This window comes from Rhinopithecus roxellana, chromosome 16 (genome assembly GCF_007565055.1).
Source record: "Rhinopithecus roxellana isolate Shanxi Qingling chromosome 16, ASM756505v1, whole genome shotgun sequence".
Classification (NCBI taxonomy): Eukaryota; Metazoa; Chordata; class Mammalia; order Primates; family Cercopithecidae; genus Rhinopithecus; species Rhinopithecus roxellana.
The window spans coordinates 79,710,715-79,724,065 of record NC_044564.1 but is presented as its reverse complement, the minus strand read 5'-3'; the positions used below and the strand labels follow the sequence as shown (position 1 = coordinate 79,724,065).

The following is a 13,351-nucleotide window of genomic DNA, read 5'->3' as shown; positions in this document are numbered from 1 at the left end:
ATTGGGAAGACACTACTTTGGGGAATTATCCCCAGTACCCTCCTTATTTATTGCAAGTAATAAAATCCCCTTGTTAGATCTTTCTTTGTTGTGGTCATTGGACTATCACCCACCAAGCAATCAAACACACTCATTGTGTGGGTAACAACCCTGGCAACCCAGATGAGACAAAGACTCCAGTTCTAACGCTAACTTCACAAAGGCTTGCTATGGGGCAAAGCAGTGGACAGCGGCAGCTTGGCCAAGCTAACTTGCTCATGTTGCCTGAGAGGGTTGGGTACAATTCCTAAGGATCTTCATCTTGGGGTAGAGCCCACTAGGCCATCACTTGTATCTAGCCCAAAAGAGTGGAAGCAGTGGTCCAGACCTTTTGTTTGGTGCTCCTTCAGGGAGGTAAGTGGACTTCACCCTGTGGACTAACTATAAGGGAAAAATCTTTGGATCTAGCAACAGGGTCTCCAGACTAACCACAATGTACCTCTTGTTTTAGTTTCCACCTTTTGCCAGTTGGTGCCCTGGAGGATTGAGGCACACTCCAATCATGGCAATTGGCAATCCTGATCCCTGGCCACTCTGTGCTCTGGAGGATTGGGAGGCATCCCTGTCACAGTAAACAGCAATCTGTTCCTAGCCAGATTAACCATGAGGATCAACTTTTCCAAGGACACAGGTTTAAGATCCTTAGATTCAGGGGTCATTTTCCAAAGTGGGAAAGGACCCAGGTACATCTGGAAGCCCTCAGTCTTGACAGCTAGGCTGGGAAAATTTTAACAGAAGAGGCTCTTACCAATGCACTCCTGGACCACCTGAGTGAGTTCTTCTCAAGTATCAGCTTTTAAAAAAAGGAGCAGCTGCTTCACCTGACACCCAGGAGGCTCACCAAGTGATGCAATCAGAGTTTTGGGGAAGTTCATGGGACTACACTAGGGAACCACTGGGTCACCCTCACACATTGGCTTACTTTGGATCTACACCTTAGAGAGTTTTTTGAGACGCTTTTTGAGAGGAAAACCTCAATTATCATATATCTGCATAACAATTAACCTGATATTTAAATCTTTTGCAAGCTGGGATCAGATCCTGAGGGTAGTGTCTGAGGGTAGGGAAAACCAGACTTCAATCCTCCAGAAAAACCCATTAGGTTGCATCCTCCAACACTAGAAGATCTAGATTGCCAGGAGTCTCTGGGAGGCCAATGCAGTAGTAAACTTTGTGTTCTCAAGACTCAAACAGTTTCATCTCCAGCTTTATTACAACAATATCAGCCCCTTCGAGCAACTCCAGGTGACCCAAAAACTTATTTGATCTCAGCAGCCAAAGAGTTTCACTCCTCTAACTTTAGGGTACTCAACACACTCGGTCAGCATGAAATAGATACAGAAGCATGAACTCTGTCTCTAAACCCTCAGGAATGAGAAGTAGAATGTCTCAGGAGGGATTCCCAAGCCAGGGTCCATGAGGTTTGGAGTACACACTGTGAAAATGTACCCACTTGTAACCGCTGCATCTTGAAGTTCTTGTTATTTCAAAAAGGTCCAGGAAGAAGCCCATCCCTGGAAAAACAAAACAAAACAAAACAGTTGAATCCAGAATGCCTGAGTTGGAGATGGACTTTGGCAAACTCTCCTCTTTATGGTACTAAAAACCCTGCCCAGGGAGGAGCTTGTTCTCCATTTTCTATACATGCGACGGTGTGGAAGCATCACTGACAATTGTGCCTGCTCTGCCTTCATTCTGCCTCTGCATAGGATGACTCAGCAAACCGACCTCATAAAAGCCCTGTCTTCACCTTTGTTCAGAAAGGCACTGCTTTGGGAAATTATTCCCAGTGTCTTCCTTACTTGTGGCAAGTTATAAAAATTCCCTTGTTAAATCCTCCTTACTTGTGCTTATTGGACTGTCACCCACCAAGAAATCAAACCCAGCCATTGTGTGGGAAACACCCAGACCCCCAAATATTTCATAAAACATTATGAACAGAAGAACACAGACTGTTTAAACCGTATTTATGACAAGTGTTACTAAAATCATACTTTAAGGTGGAAATTTTTTTTAATCTTCATTTATGGAAATTCTGAAAATTAGAATTTATTTTCCTCCATTAGAATACTGGAGGACATTTTGCTGGGAAAAAGGAAGGTAACTTTTTGCTTTCAAGTTCACTAAAACTGTGATTTTATAGAAGAAAAGTATTCTATGAGAAGAATCAGAAACATTATAAGGAAGGTGGAGTGGATAATCCAATAGAGCTACATGCAGTCGCAGTCGCACCACTACTACCACACATACACACAGACTGCAAGGTATTCAAAGATATACTAAGGAGCATAAAGAATAAAAATGAAGGCTATTAGTACTTGGGCAGTTTATAAAAACTATTCTCCAGAATATGAAGAACTACTGCCATGTAGAAAACAGAAAGAGGAATTTGGTGAAGAATCGGAATGAGACAAATGGCAATTGCAGTGCACTCTATCCTTGGCTTTTGGCCTCCTATAAATTTACTAGTATGGTTATTTACATGGAGAAGTAAAGGAAACATTCATGTAATTACAGATACAATAGTAAAGGCAAAATAAATGGTACTGCAAACTCATTTGGTAAAAATACGGTACCACATCCTTAAAGTAGTTATGAAGGTTTTGTTCTGTTGCTCCTGCCAGCATCTCTCCTGAAACCTCTTATCTGACTGCTGACGGTATCAAGACATAAAAGTCCAGAGAGCAAGAAAGAGGAACATCTTGATCTTGTTGTATGCATTGAGGATCTATGCTGATGCTGAGTGGCAAAGGTGTTCTACCAGAGAGACATGTTCCCTCCCATTCATTTATCTCTTTGATTTCTGCTGTCACACTGCCATTGAAACTGTTTTTCTGAGGGTTCAGCATTTGGTGAACAGCAAATTTTCCAATTTGATGGGTTCCTTTCAACAGGAAACCCCTTCCCATCCTTCCTGGATACTTTTTGGCATTATTGACCTCATGCTTAGTCTTGACACTCCCTTCTGTCTCTTCTGCCAGCAGCCCCTTCCCAAGCTCTTTCAGTGTAAGCATTCCCAAAGAGTCTTTCCTATCTCCCTCTACTCACTCCCTTGGCAATCTCATTTGCTCTCCTCTCACAAATTCACCATCAGCTTTCCCTGCGTAATTGTACCTTGTATTTGTCTAGACACTTACAAAATGTACATAGCCTTTCCTTTAATACTTGCAACAACCTATCGTTATTTCAGAAAAGAGAAAACTGAGACTCAGGTGCAGTGACCTGCCCAGGGCCTCAAAGCTGGAAAGTGGCAAAGTGTGTAAACTTAACCCTACTATTTAAGTCTAGTGGTTTTCTTTTGTTTGTTTTTTTTTTTTTTTTTTTTTTTTTACAATACCACAAATGCCTCCAAATGATTCCCAAATACATATCCTAATCCTATATATTATGTATAATGCCTAATACCTCATCTTCTTAATTAAGTCCCAGACAAATAACACTTGACCCCATTAGATAACCTTACATGAATACCCCATACCTCACCATATTTCCCAAATGCTTCCTCCTTTGAGTTCTATCTTTTATAATATGATCAGTATATTCCCAATTACAGGTACTTGAAAACTTAGATTTAACTTTGATATTTCTATTTACCACTAATTAGTTGCTACATTCTGTACCTATCAACTCTGGTGTCTCCCACCCAATCTTTTAAATGTGCAGCGTTTCTGCCTTTCTTCTAATTCTTGGATTCTCTTCCCTAGAGTTCTAGACTATAGTACTATTACACTAATAGTGTATGGATATACTAATGATGGTTCTACCTCCAGTCTCTCTCTTCTCTAATTCCCTGTTTGCATGGCTCCAGTGGCTCTTCATTGCCTTTAGAATAATATCAATATGTTTGAGGCCCTTATCATAAGGCTCTATCCTATGCAGAGGTTTCTCCACCAATTTTCCCACCTACTGCATGAATCCTGGACTAATGATTGTTCCAATAAAACATTGTCTGATTGTAGGTGCGCAAAGATACTTGCTCAATTTACTCAAACCTGTCAGGAGTTCGTTAGTTTCGTCTTAATATTTGACAGTCAAGAGATTAAAGTCCCTTCCTTTTAAAACTCCATTCTTGTCAGCATTCATTTGAATGAGTGTCCTAGAACCCTTTTCCCGTCCTGTTCTTAAATATCTATATGCATAAATCAATAACTCAAAAATTTGTAGCCATCTGTTGTTATATTTCAGCCAAGATACTATATCATATGCCAATAAAAATTATTAAAATGATGCAAATTGATGACATAATCGTTTTTCATGAAAAAAAAGCTTGGCATAAATATTGAAAATGCTTTATAATAGTTTTTATTCTCACTCAGTATATAAAATATCATTTCTTTGCATAATAACTAAGAAGAGCTAATAGAACAGTAGCTTCATGAAACTTTTGATTTCAGACATTTATAAGTGGAGCAACAAAAATAATTTGTTAAATTTGCTGAGGCCATATGCGTTCTAATAATTACAAAATAAATATAAAAGAATATGCACTCACATAATCTTGGAGTGAGGTGCTAAGTCTGCATGGTCCCTGAGACTGTTAAATGCAGTGAGAAATAAGTATCTAAAGAGTAATTCAAATGTTAAGTCATCAAAATATAAACTCCATTTATGTTGTGCTATCCTCAAATATTTTGGTCTCAAAAAGATAGCCAAATTACATCATTTTGTACCTTCTCTGCTATGGCTCACTTAGCCCAACATACAGGTAGGAAAGGAAAAGTAAAGACAAAAATCGCATGCCAGATGTCATTTTCTTCAACAACATACAATAGGAGGCATTTTATTCTATCTAATGACACTGAGAAAAATTCATTTTACATAACCATGATATTGGGAGTATTTACAAAACAAAAAGAATTCATTTCAAGATACAAAATACCATTTGTAGAACACACACACACACACACACACACACACACACCAGGACATCAAGTCCCCTGAAACGCTCCCACAAATTCCTGCAGGATTATATCCCTAAACATGTCTGATCTGTTTAGGAAAACATCTCTGTTGTCTCAGTTGAGGAAGACCTTCTGTGGATTGATGCACTGTGTTATTTCCCCAAACAGTTTCCTTTAGGCCAAAACTGACACCTGCAGCCTTAAGCTACCCAGGATATTCATGTAGCGTGAGGCAAGACAGGCATCATGCTACACTTGTCCTTGACTCACTTCACTTTCTCCCTTTTCTCTGTTCCCTCTGATCTCTTCTGTTTCCTTGTCCAGCCTCAGTGTGTTCAGGGAAAGAACACCACATATAAAAGAGAATTGAGAGGTTAGAATTATAGTCCTGACATTGTCACTATGTAGCCAATTTACTCTACCTGTCTGTGTCTGGCTTTCCCCCATATGTAGTAGTCGGAATCCCACTTCCTGTGATCCTTGTGAAAATCCAACAAAATGAGGTTCAGTATAGCATTCTGAAAACAATGGTGTGCCAGGTGCAACTACTCTCACTTTTTCGCCAGTATCTTTTAGCTTTAAAACATCTATATTGATATATATTGCTCTGAACTTTAACCAAAAAGTATACACAAATTGCAGCATTAGAGGGTGACATTCCTACCACAACACGGAAAACAATCATTAGAATTCCAATTTCCTCATCCACTTCTTAGCATTTTCCTAGAAAAACATGAAAAGCCTCTTAATTTCTCTACCATTGAATTCTTCCATACAGAAAAAGAGGTTTGGAGTTTGTTGCAGTCAGAATCTGTGAAAAAATCAGAGAGGAAGTGATGTGGAAGGCAAAGAAACATGTTCTAGCTATCAATTACCCAAAGAGATAACAGCAGATTCCTGAAATTTTTGTGAAGGTAGAAAATTAGACTCCAGGGATTAATAAATAAAAACTTAAGGAAATTATAAAAGAAAGAGATAGTTGCTAAAATGTCCTGAAGGCTTAAAAGATGCCTCAGATTTAAACATGGACCTTTGATGAAACAACTGAATATCCTACAAAAGGTAGTCACAACATGACCCTTTTCTAACAACATCTCTTTGTGTTTTATCTCACATTGTCCTCTGCTTCAGGTGCCTTAACATCCCACGGATCCCACAGCCACTTTGTTTCTATCCTTAATGCTTTTGCGTGGGTCAATTCACTTGCCTGGAATTCCTTTCTTTTGTTTGATCACTGACCTGATTGCTGGCAAAATATCAAAGTCAAAGAAATAATTACAATGGATACAAAAATAGTTAAAGAATGAGTAAAACCTAGTCATTGCTAACAGAACAGAGTGACTATGGTCAAAAATAATTTAATTGCACATTTAAAAATAACTAAAAGAGCTATTATAATTGGATTGTCTGTAACACAAATGATAAATGAGGTGTTGGGTACCCCATTTACCCTGATGTGATTATTATGCATTGCATACCTATATCAAAATATCTCATGTAACCCATAAATGTATATATCTACTATGTACCCACAAAAGCTAAAAATAAAAAAAAAAAAAGGGACTACATATTTGGACAAAAGTGGTTATGCCAAAATGTGCTTCTTTTGAAATTGCAGCTGAGGCCAACAGATAACAATTGTCCTCTTTCTCTAACAAGAGGTGCTAGATACCCTAGAGCATGGGTCCCCAACCTCCAGGCTGCAGACCAGTACCAGTTTGTGGCCTGTTAGGAACCAGGCCGCATAGCAGGAGAGCCAGCATTACCACCACTTGAGTTCTGCCTCCTGTCAGATCAGCAGCGACATTTGTTTGTCATAGGAACACAAACACCATTGTGAACTGTATATGAGCAATCCAGGTGCGAGCTCCTTAGGGGAAACTAATGCCTGATCTGAGGTGGAACAGTTTCATCCCCAAACCATACCTCCCTCACATCCCAGTTCATGGAAAAATTGTCTTCCACAGTCCCCAGTGCCAAAAATGTTCGGGACTGCTGCCCTAGAGGACTTGCCCAGAGAAAGTGAAACCAGTTATGAGACCTTTGTTCAGCATGCACATCCACTATATACATAAGTGAAAGCCAGAGAATCATTGAGAAGAATAATCAGGGCAGATTTAATTGAAGGGATTTAGGTATTCACCTGCAAAGATGAGTCTAAGGCATCTCCCACCCTTTGCCCTTCTCTGCCTCAAGGTAAGCGAAAGAAGCCTCAAAAGCAACACTGTGTTTATTGGGATGGAATAGGGTAGAGGAGTCCTTGCCAGAGAGTATGCTGCTTTCTTCCCACGACTGGCTGGAGGTTTGCTGAGAGAGCACATACACCCATTGGCCTGGCTCTCTGAGGAAAGTGAGAATGTGCTCTTTGAAGCAACTCATCTTTCCAGAGTTTGGCAAGGCATGGATGCTAACATATCTGTGGCCCAGCTGACATCATGGAAAGTCAACAAGCTCAAATCATCTTGAAAGCTTACTGTTCAAGAGGATGCCTACCTGAAAAGATGCACCCATCAAAAAGGATGACTCTAATAGCAAAGACATGGAGTGAACCTAGATGCCTATCAGTAGTGGACTGGATAAAGAAAATGTGGTACATATACCTCACGGAATACTATGCAATCGTAACAAAGAATGAAATACATCCTTTGCAGCAACATGGATGCAGCTGCAGACCATTATCCTAAGTGATTTAATGCATGAACAGAAAACCAAATACCACATGTTCTCACTTATAAGTGGGAGCTAAACATTGGGTACTCATGAACATAAAGATGGCAGCAATAGAAACTAGGGACTACGAGAGGGGGAAGGAAGGGAGGAGGCAAGGGCTGAAAAACCAATGATGGGGTACTGTGCTGGGTACCTGAGTGACGGGATCAATCATACTCCAAAACCTCAGCATCACACAATAAACCCGAGTAACAAACATGCATGTGTACTCCCTAAACTTGAAATAAATGCTGACTTTTTTTTTAAAAAGGATGAATCTAGGTTTTGTGGCCCTGATTCTTCAACATATATGATTCTTCAACACATACAAAATTTTCTGATACTTTTACATCACAAAATCAAATATTGCTTTAGAATGAAAAAATAAATAACAAAATACAAATTTTTAAAAGCTGACAAATGCCATAAACACCCAAATCCCCACAATAATGTAACATTTTTAATAATTAATTGTCTGACACTTGTTCGTAATAGTTTTACCCCTAATTTTGGCTCCATATTTTTTATACCTGCTTCATGTGACAATGATAGTAGAGAAAATTTTAAAATCATTTAGTCTTTCATTGGGTATGGTTGAATCAATTTTTTTGGTTTTTCATAGTTTAGAAAGTTTTTTTCTTCAAATCTTATTTTGGCAATGTCATATAAACTTTTTGGATTGTTATCAAATTTAGGAAACCCTGACCAGTGTTTATCATGTCTGATTTGTAATATTTGAAAGAATTTTTCACAGACTAGCTCTGAGCCTCATAGGTTTTAGACTTTATTTCTTCTTCATTACCCACATACTTCTGAGGGCAGATGCCATAGGACACTTCATGTCAATAAAACCTTTGCCCTAGGCCAGGCACAGCGGCTCATGCCTGTAATTGCAGATCACATGAGCCCAGGAGTTCAAGACCAGCCTGGGCAACATGCCGAAACCCCGTCTCTACAAAAATACAAAAAAAATTAGCCAGTCAGGGTGACGCATGCCTGTAGTCCCAGCTACTCAGGAGGCTGAGGTCTGAGTAGGGAGGTCAAGGCTGCATGAGTCATGATCGTACCACTGCACTCTAGCCTGGGTGACAGAGTGAGATTACATCTCAAAAAAAAATACAGAAACAAAAGCAAACAAACAAAAACAAAAACAAAGCTTTGTCCCCTGTACCTTTTAATTATAGTGAGTGATAGGAATATTTCTGGAATCTATAGCAAAATCTTGTGACTTAGGAACCACACAAATGGATCCCACCAAATCCTAATTTAATGGATCCCCAGATCACCTTCCACAAATTCCCAGTGGCACTCTAAGTTCACCAAACATAAGGAGAATTATTTCAAAGGAAAAACTGGAAAGGAAAGAGACTTCAGTCTTAACTGTGTTAAAATAGCTTATCCTGATAAATTTTACAAAAGTATATGACCACACAGACACATTGCTAGGGGTCTTCCTGGGACCTTGGTAGGAGCCTGTGCAAGTGAGGGGCCCTGAAGTTGAAGCGTCATTAGCTTCAGGGTAAATCCACTTCTGTGTGTGGGCTATACAACTGGCACAGGACTGAGCGGGGAGCCCAAAGTTGTCAGCTGGAGAATGCACAACACACATAAGGGAATTGCCGGTTTCCCAGATCAGAAGCCTCCAAAGGCCATGAAGAGCATTTGAATGTCTGCTGCAACATAAGGCATTAACCATCAAGAGAACCACCACCACCAGCCAGGAGAAGTGAAAAGGCACTTCTCCTCTCTGTCGCTTCTTTACCTGTATTTCCTTCAAAATCTGAAGTAACAGGCATAGTGAAAAGGAGAAGAGGGGAGTGCAGGAGACGGGAGAAAAAAATAAAACAACTCGTAGAGCAGAGATTAGGGTGAAGCAAGTGAGGCATCTAGGGAGCAAAATTTAAGGGGGCGGGGGACTCATCCTAGTACCGGCTCAGAGATCATGCCGCTCCCCACTCCTCCTTCTGCACCCAGGTCAGGTTTTAGGTGTGGTGAGGGGAAGATGTCCTTAGTAGAATGAGAACTTGGAATTTTGACCCATGGCACATTGGCCTTTCTAACAAGTTTTATTTACAACTGAAAGTGACAAAAAGGTATGAAATTTTCTCAGCTTATGGAGCAATTTTGAGGACATGGTGGAATTAAACGGCTTCCTGAATGTACCCTAAAGAGGACCTCCTATTCAATAACTATACTTAAAGAAGGAAAAATTGCACTTGTTATATATACAGGATGAAGGCCCAACTCCTTAGCTTGGTACACAAGAGCTGCCACTGTCTTACCCTCCACCATCATCTCTGCTATTGTCACCATTATAAGGCAATTCAGCAGGCCAGGCTATGGCTCTCTCTGATGATTCCTCTCCTTAGAGTCTTCCCATCCTCTTCTATCTCCTTTAAATGCCAGCTCCTTGGGGAACTTACTTTATAACCTCAAATTAGTAGTTCAATCCTCTGAGCCTCTTTGTACTCTTTTTGGCCTTCTTCAGGGCACTTAAGACATTGCAGTATATTTTGTTTATAGTTCTGACTTCCCCCTAGGCCATAATATCTTTCTAGATAAAGATCATGACCTATTCAGTCTTACTACAGTGTTTTGAATGCAGATTCTGGCACATATGGCTTGTTTCAATAACATCAGTTATGTGAATGAATGTCCTCCTTTCCTTTTCCCATATAAAAGAACTTCACACTAAGAGTGCTGCCTATAACAGGAGGCTCCCTTTGTTTAGTGAATATGTTAACCAACTTACTATTACTGCTTAAGGATGCCTGGGTCATCTATCTCCAAGGATGTCTTGAAGGTAAAATCTGAAACAAACTTCCTTATTTGTGGTTATTAAATTTCAGTTTAGGAATTTTCCCAATTAGGCACAGATAACAACCAATCCTCTCAGGCAAAATGCTACATACTTAAATATCTTTATTAAAATTTCTGGTGATTTCATGAGGTGAAAAATGCCCTTAGATCCAAAGAGTTTGGGCTCCCAACAATTAATAACTAAACTCTTAGATACACACAACTTTCCTCAGGTAAATGTCTCTGAATATGTTCTTCCTCTCCTTCCTTCTGTAATGCAGCCAACTGCTCTGAAGTACTAGGTCTCCATTTTAACTAACTAATAACTCAATTTTGTTTTAATCAAAGTATCACAATTGGGCAAATTCAGAAAGCACACTCTAAGATTTGCTTGAGGTGCAGTTGTAAATTCTGAGCGATAACTGGACTTGCTGTACTATTCCATTGATTCCATCCCTCAACATCTCCTTTCTCTCTTTAATACCAGAAAGGTGAGCTCATATTGAATGTCAGAAAACCTCTGCCTTAAGTTTCTGTGTGAATTTATCTACAAGCCAGGTAGACTAGTTATTCCTTATATAAATTTGTCTTAAAAACAGGGAGGTGTTCATGGGACACCCGTATTAATATTTAATAATAGCATACCAGATCAGCATAGAATAATACTACTTCTTTTTCATAGTTACAGAATCAGATCTGGGGAGTCATAACAGCCTGCCAGAACCTTGACTTTGACCAGTGTCGGTTGTCAGTATTACAAAACACAAATTACACAACAATTAAATATGGTAAGGCTTCAGTCAGAGTCTTTCATGAATATAATAGGGATAAAAATCTCCACATACAGTCATTCTCCGAAGCATTCAAAACTTATCTAAATACCCCCTTTCCCTTTTGATAGAATTTTATGTATACCTTTATTTGAAACACTTATCATGTGATACTGTAACAAATCATTTTTTTTTCTACTACCCTGTCTTGACTGTGACCTACTTAAGTTTAAAAACTGTATCTAACTTTGTGTCCCCAACACTCAACATAGTGCTGGACATAATAAATGATCAATGAATCTGTTGAATTCATGATAAAAGAATAAATGCATGTGATGAGTATCAAAATAAATACATGTCTAGGCAACTCTTGAAGTCTGCTTTTCCCTAATCTTCCCTGTTAAGCAGGTGATTCGATACCTGCAAGTTTCCTTAAGGTCTTTGGCATTTCTCAATGTTCCAGCTTAAAGTGCCCCATGTAGAGTGATTCATTATCCTTTGCAACCAAAGTAGGAAATCAGGAAGAGCTATACCAGGATTCACTAGGATTGGGTGCACTATGTCTGGTGTTCCCTAAGATAAAAGTGGGCACTTAATGGGACTAATTAATGTTCATGGCAATTACTCAAGACTAATTATCTTCTAAGGTCATCGTAGCAGGGGAGTATGCTAATCAGGAGGAATGAATCAATGTGTCATAGAAAGGGTGGGATCTGAAGGAGAGAAATCAGGTGAGGTCCACCCTAAGAAATAAGAGATAAGAACAAAAATTCAAGAGGACTTCAAGGGATCCAGGTCTACAAAAAACTGCAAGTCTAAGAGCTACGGCAATTCTGTAAGATTTCTTAAACCCTTACAACTTGCTGATATGTGTAATTTTTGTGAGTTTACATCTTACTGTAATGGCAAGGAAGTCAATCACCAAAACAAAGGATCAAAGGAACAAAAGGAAAAACAAAACTCAGTGGACAAAAGAGCATCCAGGAGGCCTCACCTCATCAGCCAGGCCCTCCTGCTGCTCTGCTTGGCCAGGACCTATCCCTCAATCAGCCTGCTTTTGCTCCCGCTAGGGATGGGCTCCTGCCCTCCTGCTTTTATTCAGCTCTGTGGACCAAAGTACCTCCATCTTGTCTTTCCGCTTCTTCATCCCATGATCCACTGAACAGCAGACTGGTTCCTACACAGTGCTCCCATATACATGCACTCTGTCTTAGATCTTTCTGTGTGGGGAGAGACTTACAAACCACTCCTTTTACCTCGTAACTGAGGTACATATATAATTTATCATCCAAATTTGAGAGTTAAAGGGGATGCTGTTCATAAACATACCAGGATAACAGGAATAAACTACACCCCTCCCAGGCAAACCCAGAAGAATTTGTAGATTATAACAGAATTTAAACAAAGGCTGACAGATTGAAGGGACGTGCAATCAAGAGAAAAACAAGATATTAAACTTAAAGAAATTCCTCATTTTCTTTTCCTCCTAAGATCTGTTATATCATAGTATAACTAATCTCACCAAAGAAACCATTTCCTTTTGGGTCTCCATGTATATGGCAATATTAGCATTAAAATAGCTACAGCAACAGTTTTCATAACAAAAAGTTCTTCTTCCATTAGGGACACTTCCTAGAGGAGTTCCTTCCCCAGACAACTTCTCCCATCCCTCTCTAGCAGAGCTCTGGGGAAAGGGACCATGCTAGTCTCTCTTCCATCTGGTTATCTCTAACAACTTCCTTTAAGGTGTCTTCTCAGCCCATGGCCCAGGCACTTCCCTGCTAACATGACCTGCTGTGCCAGGCTTCCCTTTACATTAATTTCTGCAAGTAGACTTGCTTAGACTAAAACTTAGGACTATGTAAACCAAATTGTGGTTTATCCAGTTGCTGTTAAATATAAACCCACTATTCAAGAACTAGTCAGAGCTTGCTATAAAAAATAGCATTAAGTCCAAACTAGAGAAAGGCTTCTTATATATATTTTGAATGTTTATATCCTATTTTGTTAGCCTGAGGCATTTACCCATTTTCAAGGTACAGTTTACATATTCCCACTTCCAAAAAATGTTTGAGGCAGCTCACACTAAAATATGAACATATATTCACAAGATAAATTAAACTTCAGAAATAT

General features: G+C 39.4%; 1 long non-coding RNA gene across 1 annotated transcript in view; it reads right to left on the bottom strand.

Moving 5' to 3' along the window:
- LOC115894028 overlaps positions 1-13,351 on the bottom strand; it is a 132,577-nt gene that overhangs the window by 18,462 nt on the left and 100,764 nt on the right. Inside the window, exon 3 of the long non-coding RNA XR_004054084.1 lies at positions 1,493-1,553. This is a non-coding gene — a long non-coding RNA (uncharacterized LOC115894028). The remainder of the gene's footprint in view (positions 1-1,492; positions 1,554-13,351) is intronic.